Genomic DNA, 12,862 nt, shown 5'->3' with positions numbered 1-12,862 from the left:
CATCCATTTTAATTCCACTTCCCATTCCCATTCCCATTCTGTTATATTGGTCCATGGCCTCCTCCATGTTGCGATGAGGCCACACTTTGGTTGGAGAACCAACACCTTGTATTCCATCTGGGTAGCCACCAACCTGATGGCATGAACATCGATTTCTTGAACTTCCGGTAATGAACCCCCTCCCTTCTTCACCATACCCCATCCCCTTTTCCCTCTCGCACCTTATCTCCTTGCCCACCCATCGCCTCCCTCTGGTGCCCCTCCCTGCTTTTCTTTCTTCTACGGCCTTCTGTCTCTTTCACCAATCAACTTCTCAGCTCTTTGCTTCATCCCTTCCCCTTCAGGTTTTACCTTTCACCTTGTGATTCTCTCTCCCTTGCCGCCCATCTTTTAAATCTAATCCCCAGCCTTTTTTATTCAGTCCTGCCGAAGGGTCTCGGTCTGAAATGTAGACTGTACTTTTTTCTATAGTTGCTGTCTGGCCTGCTGAGTTCCTCCAGCATTTTGTGTGTGCTGCTTAGATTTCCAGCACCTGCTAATTTTCTCGTTTCTGGTGGTAGACTTAAATGATCTTTATTCAACACAAGCATTGACTATGGAGAACCAATTTCTCCTATCCTGATACTCAACAGTAGAGTGATGTTTTATACCTTTTATACACAAAAATAACAAAAAAGTTTAAATAGTTTTGATCAGCTATAGTTTTAATTACACAGAGAGAAAATTATGTCAGTATTCACTTCAGAGTGAAACACATTATTATTTGCACAACACCCATTTCCACCCTTGTCTGCATGCTTTATAGTTGGAATTTTACTCTCTTGGAATCATCTCATTAGCACTGTTCAGTTTTTCATTATTTAAAGAGACATTCTGCTGACATCAAGAGTAGTGTTAAAACTAACTGTAAACTACTCAGTGTGCTAGAACAGGTACATTTTCTTTAGCCTCCAGATACTGAAATATCCATTCAATAGGTTTACAGGTGCTGACTCTGGTGGTAACTCTCCACTTCTAATGATTTTGTCATGACACACATAGGTTGGGTCAGGGGCCAGAAGTCAATAGGCCCAAAATCAGCAAACAATCTATTTACATAGTCTTCAAAAACAGCTTGCCTTTCTTGGATTTCTCTGATGAACGTCCTTACATTTCCCAATTAAGTCAGGACTGAGATGTGTGACAATCTGTGAGATGATCTCCAGCATTCTCTCATGCTTGGACTATTCTCTCCATGGAAGTCAATGTCATGTTGACTTTCAATTATTTTTTTGACAGAAGTTTATATAAAGTACAGCATCACCACCAACATATCTATAATTGATTTCCATCACTAACCCAATCTGAACATGTGATCAGTCACTTCTGACGTTATTACTCCTGCATGTTCTAATTAAGTCACGATTAGAGGACCCACCAGAGATATCTTTGTTATATAGGAGGCACCCTGGAGCTCAGCCATTATCTCCAGCTATATTCTTGATTTAAGCTATGATGTTTCAGGCCTGTAGGCTTGCTTTACTTCTGCAAGGCCTTATAATGAAGTACATTGTTGCTCATCTTGTATGGACCTTTATTCTCAAACTGTACTTCATAGTACTAGACTCCTCAGAAAGAGGAAGATTTTCCCCTGTATCTACAAAATTGCATGCTTCATTGCTATCTCCTCGTATTCTTCTGGACTCTAGAGAATGCGGTTTCATAGTCCATTTATTTTAGCCTCTTCCATATCCCTGGAATATCCATATCCATCTCTCTAAGGAAAATACATTCTTTTAAGCCAAAGGGACCAAAACAGTTGCTGACATAACAAATCAGAGACACCATATAGCAGCAGAGAAAAAAATGCTAGCTGAAACACATTCATATGGTTTGTAGTTTATGTTCTCACAACTTATGACATTTATTGTCTTTTTAGTTTGTTACATCCTCATCACAGACTCCAGTCCAACTTATTAATCACTATTAACTTTTGACCTTGGCAATGACTTAAAAGGCTTCCATAAAAATAGAGTATCTCACTGTGAAGAAGTACATTATGTTTATAAAGCCATCAGCCCCTGATTGACAGTTAAAACATTGACAATCCAGATATATGAGACACCTATTATTCAATACAAAATAGAAATTAAAAGGTATGTTTTTAAGTGATGGAATATGATTTTCAGACCCTTTGGCACAGTTCATTTTTTTTAATTTTAACTATGCTTATACTCTTTTAACTGTTACAGTATCAAAACATAAATAACGATGAAGGATGTTTCTCTCCTACTTAATTTGTCTCATATTACTAACATAAGCTCAGTGGCCACTTTATCAGGTACATCCACTTCAAGGTTCAAGGTGTTGTGCGTTCAGAGATGCTTTTCTGCACACCACTATTGTAACGCGTGGTTATTTGAGTGACTGTCGCCTTCCTGTCATCTTGAATCAGTCTGGCCATTCTCCTCTCTCATTAGCATGATCCTTTTGCCACAGAGCTGCCGTTCACTGGATTGTATTTGTAGGTTTTTCACACCATTCTCTATAAACTCTAGAAACCGTTGTGTGTGAAAATCACAGAAGATCAGCAGTTTCTGAGATACACAAACCACTCTCTTTGGCACCAAAAAAATCATTCCACCATCAAAGTCACTTAGATCACATTTCTTCCCCATTCTGATGTTTGAACCTCTTGACCATGTCTGCATGCTTTTATGCATTGAGTTGCTGTCACATGATTGGCTGATTAGCTATTTGTATGAGCAGGTGTACCTTATAAAATGGCTGCTGAGTGCATATATTAGCATTTTAATTTTAAGATGGTGCTGCTGAAGCACGGTGTCTACCTGCTGGGAGTAAAAGACAAATAAAATACTACTTTAGAAAAACAAGGTAATAAGGGAGCTAGGGCTTTACTCTTTGTAGAGAAGGAGAATGAGAGGAGACATGATAGAGGTGTACAGGATAATAAGAGGAATAGATAGAGTGGATAGCCAACGCCTCTTCCCCAGGGCACCACTGCTCAATACAAGAGGACATGGCTTTAAGGTAAGGGGTGGAAAGTTCAAGGGGGATATTAGAGGAAGGTTTTTTACTCAGAGAGTGGTTGGTGCGTGGAATGCACTGCCTGGGTCAGTGATGGAGGCAGATACACTTGTGAAGTTTAAGAGACTAATAGACAGATATATGGAGGAATTTAAGGTGGGGGGTTATATGGGAGCCAGGGTTTGAGGGTTGGCACAACATTGTGGGCCGAAGGGCCTGTAATATGCTGTACTATTCTATGTTCTATGTTCTATATACATTAACGTCTACTGCCCAGTGGCTCTGACTATCATGATGTGTTTTCAAGAGGCACACATTAATTCCAGCCTCCCAGGCAACCTCAACCCACTGCAACTCACTGCCAAAACAGGTTGTCAGCAGATGACATCTCCTTGGCCCTACACTGAAGCACCTGGACAGTAAAGACACCAATGTCAGACTTATTGTTCACTGACTACAGCTCTGCCTTCAAGATTACAATTGCAAGCAAACTCAAAACCAGAATCTGAGATCTGGGAGTCAACAACTTCCTCTGCAAATGGATCTTCAACTCTTGACCAATACACTACAATCAGTAGGGATAAGCAGCAACACCTCTGCCATGATTATTCTCAACACCGGTGGTCCACAAGATTGCATTCTCAGTCCCTGTGTACACTCATGACCACACGGCCAGAGTCTGCTCTATCTCCATCTACAAGTTTGCAGATGACACCACCGTATTGGGCCGTATCTCAATAAACAAAGCGTAGGAGAACAGGAAGAAGATTAAGAGTTTAGTAACATGATTAGTGTAACTAATTAGTGTGTCATTTTGTTACAGGCATACTCAATAAATCCATAATAGAATAATAACCATAATAGAATCGATGCAAGATTGCACCAACCAGTGTGCAAAAGACAACAAAAAGTGCAAATACAAAAAGAAATAATAAATACAAAAGCAATAAATATCGAGAACACGAAATGAAGAGTCCCTGAAAGTGCGTCCATAGGGTGTGGGAACCTTTCAATGAAGGGGCAAATAAAGTTGAATGAAGTTATCCCTCTAGTTCAAGAGCCTGATTGTTGAGGGGTAATAACTGTTCCTGAACCTGGTGATGTGAGTCCTAAGGCTCCTGTACCTCCTTCCTGATGGCAACAGTGAGAAGGCAAAATGGCAGGGTGGTGGGAGTAATGGGGACAAGGAAAGGTATAAAAGTATAGACAATTTTCTAAACGAGAAGAAAATTCAAAAATAAGAAGTGCATAGGGGCATGTGAGACCTCGTGCAGGATTCCCTGAAGGTTAATTTGTAGGTTGAATCAGTGGAGAGGAAGGCAAATGCAATGTTAGCAGTCATTTCAAGAGGCCTAGAATATGAAAGCAAGGAATTAGTGTTGAAGTTTTATAAGACACTGAAGAGGCCTCACACAGAGAATTGTGAGGAGTTTTTAGAGTAGATTATGAGAACACTCAGTCCTCTTTTTGTTGTCATTTAGAAATACATACATGCATTAAGAAATGATACAATGTTACTCCGGAGCGATATCACAGAAAACAAGACATACTAAGGACTAACACTGACAGAACCACATAATTATAACATATAGTTACAGCAGTGCAAAGCAATACCATAACTTGATGAAGAACAAACCCTGGGCACAGTAAAAAAGAAATCTTATAGTCCCAGGTTGATCGACTCCCAAGTCCCCGATAGCAGGTGGCAAAAGGGAGAAACTCCCTGCCATAAACCTCCAGGCACCGTCAACTTGCTGATGCCTTGGAAGCAGCCAACCACAGCCAACACTGAGTCCATCCATCCGAAAACTTCGAGCTACCAACCAGCCTCTCTGATACAGCCTCCCGAGCGCCAGCCTCCGCTGAGCGCCTTCGACCTCGCCCCGGCCGCTGAAACACGCAAAGCTGAGGATTTCGGGGCCTTCAGCTCCAGAGATTCTGGTTACCACACAGTAGCAGTGGCAGCGAAGCGGGTATTTCAGAAGTTTTGAGCCCCTTATTTAAAAAAGTATATGCTGGCATTGGAGAGAGTTCAAAAAAGGTTCACGAGAATGATTCTGGAAATGAAAAGGTTATCATATGAGGAGTGATTAATGGCTCTGTGCCTTTACTCACTGGAATTTAGAAGAATAAGGGGGATCTCATTGAAACCTATCCAATGTTGAAAGGGTTAGATAGAGTGGATGTTTCCAATAGTGGAGGAGTCTAGGACCAGAGGGCACAGCATCAGAATAGCAAGGTGTCCATTTAGAATGGAGATAAGGAAGGATTTCTTTAGCCAGAGGGTGGTGAATCTATGGAATTTGTTGCCACAGGTGGCTGTGGAGGCCAGGGCATAGGTATATTTAAGGAGGTTGATAAGTTCTTGATTAATCAGGACCTGGAAGGTTATGGTAGAAGGCAGGAGTATGGGGTTGAGAGGGAAATGGATCAGCCATGGTGAAATGGTGGAGCAGACTCAATGGGCTGAATAGCCTAATTCTGCTCCTCTGTCTTATGTCTTATGAAATGAGGCAGCCAGGCAAAAAGGCAGGTGCATAAGTGATAGATAGACAACCAAAAGAAAGGTCCAGACAACTTTTCTGATGGTGTTTGTAGTATGGGAACCTCTTTTGGAATTCTTTTAACACAGGTGGGAACAGTGAAGGTGATTCTGAGTTTCTAATTTCTTGACACATTAAATTTCCATTCTGCACTCACTCTAATCTCTCAGTCTTCATTCTCCCCCATTTTCCAGCAATACCCAAAGAGAGAATGAAGACCAGCCCTTCATTTTCATTTTAGGTATGTTGAAGCTCTCAAGAAACAATGTTGAATTTAACAACTGCAGCTTATCCCGCTCTCCACAGATGTGGCTATATTTCTTTGTTTCAGTTTTATTCTTTTTCTCTCTTCTGCCCCTTTTCAAAAGCAATTGTCACCTTGACATTTGTCTACACCCTATCACAGACATTTCCTCTGTTCACCTTCACTCTCTACCCTTTCTGCAGCTTCAAACACACTTGTATTCTCATGTTTCCAATTCCAATAAAGGTTTCTTGACCTGAAACATTGGCTCTGTTTCTTTTCCCACTGTTGCTGCTTGACCTGCTAAGTGCTTCCAGTATTCTCTGTTTTGGATTTCCTGCATAAGCAGCTCTTCATTCGTGAGGAATGATTTGATGCCGTTTCATCACAGTCGGAATGATGCCACTAGATGGCACTGCAGTTGAATCAATTTGTTCTTTTTCTGGCATGTGGATTCAGTAACTGCTGATCTGAATTACCTACTCTTTATTTAGCATTAAAACATATGATTATCAGCACCACATCACAACACTTTTCTCTGAAAAAAAAATAAAATATTCAGTGTGGGAAAACTAAAGCTAATTCTTCCACAAGTTGTTGCTGTCCCCATGCCACTGCTGCTGCATTATCTAGAGCTCCACTGTTGGGCAAACAGAATATGTGAGGTAACCTCACTTCCCTCACCATGTGCTTTGATAACACCATTACTCTGCCCCATTTCTAATATCAAAAGTCCCATTGAAATTTCACTAGATTTCTCTTCCCTAACTACACCATTTTGTAAGTCACCTGCACTGTTTCTGTATCTTCACCCATCTTAAATCCTCTCCAACTTCCTTCAGTTTGTGGTCACAAGAGAATCACACATTACAGAAAGACAAAATTTGGTGAATCACATTTTCAATCCTTCATCTGACATACAAAATTTTCTGTGGCCATATATCTCCCGACACCTCTCATCTTGTCCGGAACTATGGTTGACTCTGTACCACCTATTCTTTCATTCCTGATCCTTTATTGTATCAACATCTATTCCTTTAACCATTTGCCTCATTCCCCTCCTTCAACTGGTGAAATGGACAAATTTTGCTCAACTTCATATTGTCTTTCCTCTCAATCACCACCCAATGCTTTACAAAGCATTCTTAGCACTTTCAGACTTGTACAACGTACAGATGATGCTGTGCTGCGCCATTCACTTTATTGATAGAATTGGAGTGATGCCTTCTTGAAGTGACATGTTTATAATAATATAAAGATCTAATGAGAGACAATGTGATTCCAGAGTGGTGCCTTTCCTGGTGAGAGCACATTTCAGAAATTTAGACGCACACTACACACAGTTTATTGCCCACATTTCATAATGAAATTACTGCAAACAGAAAATTTTCTTCTGAAGAATTTAACTCTGTAAATTCATCCATTTGTGAAAAAGGATACAGGGCTTTGCCGGCATATATGATGAACAAACTCTTCTTGGGCTTCCAGCCTGAGATTTTAAAATCGATACCTATACCCGGCTGGAAGCCCAAAAAGACTTTATTTATCTATTTGTGTTATTCTTAATACATTAAACGCATCCATATTTTCTTATCAACTGTATGACCTAAAAAAAATCTTAATTGGTAATCTCTGTCTCAATACTTATACAGGAATTGGTCATTTTTTTGTTAAGAGTATTCTGTAGTTACAAGACAAACCTGCAATAATATAATACTATTATAAACTGAACTCACTATTACTCTTGTTAAAGCAAGTCTGGGACTAGTTTCATTACCTTGAGTAGGAGCATGATGTTATATTGTCTGCTATTTGGGATAGAGAGAGTGGAGAAGCAGGGGGTTGCACAGATATGTGTGAATTAATGTACACTGCACCTATAAGCAATGTTAAATTGGCAGGAAATTATTTATCGCATAATAGAATGTAAAATGTTCCATCAGCTCTTAAATCATGTTAACTCTGTCAAAGTGCTCCAAACTACAATAATATAATGATTAAGCAGTGCAAGACTGCCCCATTCAAACCTGAAGCCCTTTGACTCCAGTTGTACTGCATCATGCAGCTGCAGATCAAATATTGCATTGCAGCAACACCAAGTTATTATTAAAATTATTCTGGTACTAAATACATATCAAATGCTTAGGTCATATTTAAAATAGTAACAGAACAGAAGAGAATGACAGAAGCACACCACACACAGTCGCCGATGCATTCTGAGAACGGGGTGTTTGAACTTCAAAGGAGAAATGCCTACCTTTATATAAAACAGTTTATTGATCTCCGGAGGAGAGTAAGTTGCTAGTACATTGCTGGCTAGACAGGTGCTTTTTACAGTTCATTCTAAGCACAGTAGGGGGGAGATTATACTTTTCATGATGACTATTTTTCACTCCACAGACTCCTGTTTACAAGTCTTTGAGATGACTAATTGAGCACCTTTCTGGAACTACTGATTTCTACTCTCCAGCTGTGTTCATTATCAGCAAATAGCAGAGTAAACTGTTGAAAATCCCCCAGTACTGGAGGATCAATTAGGAATAAGCAATAAAATTAGTTCCTGTGTCTGAATTAAAATTAATTCACAACTAGCTGAATCTATCACAATTTATTCTGGTAGAATTTGCATTCTGATTCATACATTTTATTAACAGGTCAAGCTGGGTACAAAGGGTAAGCAGAGAATCATAGTGTCCTGTGTAGCACCCAACAATCGCAGAGCAAGTCCTCACCACTCTTGGTGATTAGGATTGAAAAGGAGTCTTTGCCCGAAACATTAACTGTTTATTGTTTTTCATAGAAGCTGCCTGACCTGCTGAGTTCCTCTGGCATTTTGTGTGTGTTGCTAGGGGAGATACATTTATGATTCAGACAATAATGAGCAAGGTAAAGAAATCAGAATGGGCTTTTTTGCAGCCCAGTTTTAACCAAGGAAGGGGATGGGGGGCAGGTTGGGATTTCTGTGACTCCTGATGGCAGCCAATGACATTGGGAAGGTAGTGGATTAAAGGATGTAAGGCATGCCACCATAAGAAGTCTGGTTAAAGGTTCAGTATACAAGTGGGAGCAGGAATTTATAGAAAAAGGTCACATGCACGGACCCCTGGTGTACATGCCTGGAGGCTGGTGTGGGATTTGCATTCAAATGGGTTGGGTGGGTTGTTAGGGATGGTTATGATTTGGTCATAATGTAATGCAGTGGCAAGTAAAATTGAAGGCTGTTTTGAGAAAACATGAAAAGTGAATTTAAAGCTTACCTCGCTGAGTCTCCTCTGGCTGGTATCCAGTCAGGCAAGCCTGAGCTACGATGAAGCTGACACAGTAACCTTCTGGTCAACGTTGCACATCCAGTCCTGCTGATGTCATATTTTAAAGCTTCCTTCCTGTAGGTATCTTGCTGATCTGCTCAAAGTACCAGATTAATGTGGGAACTCAGGAGGGAAGCAGGATCAATGGATAAGAAATTCCTGTAAATTTAATTGCCTGGTCTTTGTTTTCCAGGTTTACAGCTGGTGATTGTTACAGCTGAGGCCACAGTGTTTCTGATGCTTCTTAAGGCAAGTAGTCTTTAACATTTAAAGGGAAAGTACAATCTCGTTGCAGAAAGGTGAAGAGGAAGGTTGGCTCGCGTAGTTGGCTCAGGTCACTAACTTCACTTAAGCACATTTGCAACCCCTGTTCTGGACAAAGGCTGTATGTCCCCTGGCCTGCAAGGAATTCTTCCAGGCAGCCTTTCTACACCACTGAGAAAATACTGCAAAGGTGGTCAAAGCCAAGAACACAGCTCCTAAAAACCACAATACTTAGGAATGTCCAGTGGCCTCATCAGAAATGTCAAGATGAGAAGTATGTTGGATTTTTACTCTCTCGCCATATGTCTGATATTCCTAATTATCCTACCCACAATGCCCCATGCCTACCCTTCAGCCTCTTACAGGCACTGTCCTCAATGTCATTTCCCACAAATGTTTTGCAGACTTCACATTTAACATATCCTACCCTAGCTATTCTAACCTGAATAGTTAGCCTTAAATTTGAAAAGGGCTCTCATTAACCCATTTTCTTTATTTATTTGTTTGTTCACAGATTAGGATGGGCACACTAGAATTTGCTGTGCATCTTTTCTTTCTCTTTGAACTAACTGTTCTGATAAATCATGTAAGGAGGCAATTGGGAATGAACCACATTGCTGTCTATCTGGAATCAGACTTCATGAGGGAATCAGTCAGAATTAGGTTTAAGATCGCTGGCATATGTTGTTAAATTCATTGTTTTGTGGCAGAAGTACATTGTAATATATAATAATAATAGTTTAATTATCGTAGTATATATTTAAAAATAAATTAAATAAGTAGTGCAAAAAGAGCAAAAAATAGTGAGGTAGTGTTCATGGGTTAATTGTCCATTCATAAATTTGATGGTGGAGGGGAAGAAGCTGTCCCTAAAATGTTGAGTGTGTGTCTTCAAGCTTCAGACTAATTCCTTGATGGTAGCAAGACGAAGAGGCCATGTCCTCTTCTCATCTCTAAAGGCAAGATGACACAACCATAATCAAATGGAAATCTGCAGATACGAGGAATTCTGCAGATGCTGGAAATTCAAGCAACACACATCAAAGTTGCCAGTGAATGCAGCAGGCCAGGCAGCATCTATGGAAAAGAGTACAGTCGACATTTCAGGCTGAGACCCTTCGTCAGGACTAGAAAAAATGGATGAGGAGTCAGAGTAAGAAAATGGGGGGAGGGGAAGAAGAACCACAAAGCGATAGGTGGAACTGGGAGGGGGAGGGGCGAAGTAAAGAGCTGGAAAGCTGATTGGTGAAAGAGATACAGGGCTGGAGGAGGAGGAATCTGATAGGAGAGGACAGAAGTCCATGATGCAATCGTGACTGACAAGGGAAGTCAAAGCAAACATAAAAGCCAAAGAGGGAGCATATAATAGAGCAAAAATTAGTGCGAAGTTTGAGGATTGGGAAGTTTTTAAAAATCAAAAGAAGGCAACTAAAAAAGTCATGAAGAAAGAAAATATGGAAAACAAAGGACAGCTAGCCAATAGAATTAAAAGGATACCAACATTTTTTCAGAATTACAGAATGTAAAAGAGAGGCAAGAGTCTCTCTTCTACTGCTGGAAAACGAGGTTGGAGTGGTACTAACAGGGGACAAGGAAATGGCAGATGAACTGAATGCCAGAAGTTTGAGAGTGTCAGGGGGCAGAAATGAGTGAAGTTGCCATTGCTAGGGAGAAAGTGCTTGGGAAACTGCAAGGTTTGAATGTGTATAAGTCAGGTGGACCAGACGGTCTGCACCCCAGTGTTCTGAAAGAGGTGTCTGAAGAGATTGTGAAGACATTAGTAATGATCTTTCAAGAAACAATGGATTCTGGCATGGTTCCCGAAGACTGGAAAATTGCAAATGTTACTCCATTCTTCAATAAAGAGCGAAATTCTAGACCTGTTAGTCTGACCAATGTAGTTGGGAAGATGTTGGAGTCAATTGTTAAGGATGTGGTTTTGGGATGCTTGGAAGCACATGATCTAATAGGCTGAAGTCAGCATGGTTTCCTTAAGGGAAAATCTTGTCTGACAAATATGTTCCAATTCTTTGAAGTAATAAATAGCAGGATAGACAAAGGAGAATCAGTGGATCTTGTGAACTTGGATTTTCAGAAGGCCTTTGACAAGATGTCACAGGAGGCTGCTTAACAAATTAAAAGCCCATGGTATTACAGGGAAAGTACTAGCATGCGTAGAGCATTGGTGGATTGGCAGGAGGCAAAAACTGGAAATAAAGGGAGCGTTTTCTGGTTAGCTGCCAGTGACTAGCGGTGTTCCACAGGGGTATGTGCTGGGACTACTACTTTTTCACATTTTATGTCAGAGATTTGAATGATGGAATTGGTGGCTTTGTGTCCAGGTTTGGGGACGATACAAAAAAAAGTGGAGGGGCAGGTAGTGTTGAGGATGCAGAACATCCACTGAAAGACTGAGACAGATTAGGAAAATAGACAAAGTGGAAGATGGAATATAGTGTCGGAAAGTGTATAGTTATTCACTTTGGTAGAAGAAATAAAAGTATAGACTATTTTCTAAATGGAGAGAAAATTCAAAACTCAGGTTCAAAGGGACCTGGGAGTTTTCATTCAGAACTCCCTAAAGGTTACTTTGCTAGTTGAGTTGGTGGTGACGAAGGCAAATGCAATATTAGCATTCATTTCAAGAGGTCTACAATATAAAAGCAAGGATGTACTAATGTTGAGGCTTTATAAGGCACTGGTGAAACCTCACTTAGAGTATTGTGAGCAGTTTTGGGCCCCTTGTCTAAGAAAGGATGTGCTGACATTGGAGAGGGTTCAATGGAGCTTTTCACAAAAATGATTCCGGGATTGAAAAGTTTTTCACATGAGGAGTGTTTGATGGCTCTGGGTCTGTACTCACTGTAGTTTAGATGAATGAGGTGGGATCTCGTTGAAACCTATTGAATGTTGAAAGACCTAGAGTGGATGTGGAGAGGATGTTTTCTATGGTGCAGGAGTCTATGACCAGAGGATACAGCCTCAAAATGTCCATTTTGAGCAGAGATAAGCAGGAATTTCTTTAGCCAAAGATTGGTGAATGTGTGGAATTCATTGCCACAGGTGGCTGTGGAGACCAAGTCATTGGGTATATTTAAGGCAGAGATTGATAGGGCATGTAGGGATATGGGGAGAAGGCAGGAGATTGGGGATGAGAGGGAAGAATGGATCAGCCATGATAAAAAGGTGGAGATGACTCAATGGATAAATTGCCTAATTCTGCTCCTACAACTTTTGGTCTTATGGTCCTGATAATGAGGGTCCTTAATGATGGATGCTACCTTTCGAAGTTGTCCTTGCTGCTGGAGAAACTGGAGCCTCTGCTGGAGCTGGCTGAGTTTACAACTTTCTGCAGAATCTCCTCCGTAGAAGTTGGTGATGCAACCAGTTAGAATGCTCTCCATGGTACATTTCCAGAAACTTGCAAGAGTCTTTGGTGACATACCAGGTCTCTTCAAACTCCCAATGAAATATAG

The 12,862-nt window shown here is 40.6% G+C and overlaps 1 long non-coding RNA gene across 1 annotated transcript in view; it reads right to left on the bottom strand.

The window, feature by feature from the left end:
• LOC134344272 (uncharacterized) overlaps positions 1 to 9,166 on the bottom strand; it is a 39,291-nt gene extending 30,125 nt beyond the window's left edge. Inside the window, exon 1 of the long non-coding RNA XR_010017408.1 lies at positions 9,072 to 9,166. This is a non-coding gene — a long non-coding RNA (uncharacterized LOC134344272). The remainder of the gene's footprint in view (positions 1 to 9,071) is intronic.
• Between the last annotated feature and the right edge of the window lie 3,696 nt (positions 9,167 to 12,862).

Source organism: Mobula hypostoma, chromosome 3, assembly GCF_963921235.1.
Source record: "Mobula hypostoma chromosome 3, sMobHyp1.1, whole genome shotgun sequence".
In the NCBI taxonomy this organism is placed as follows: Eukaryota; Metazoa; Chordata; class Chondrichthyes; order Myliobatiformes; family Myliobatidae; genus Mobula; species Mobula hypostoma.
This window is presented reverse-complemented; position numbering and strand designations above follow the sequence as displayed.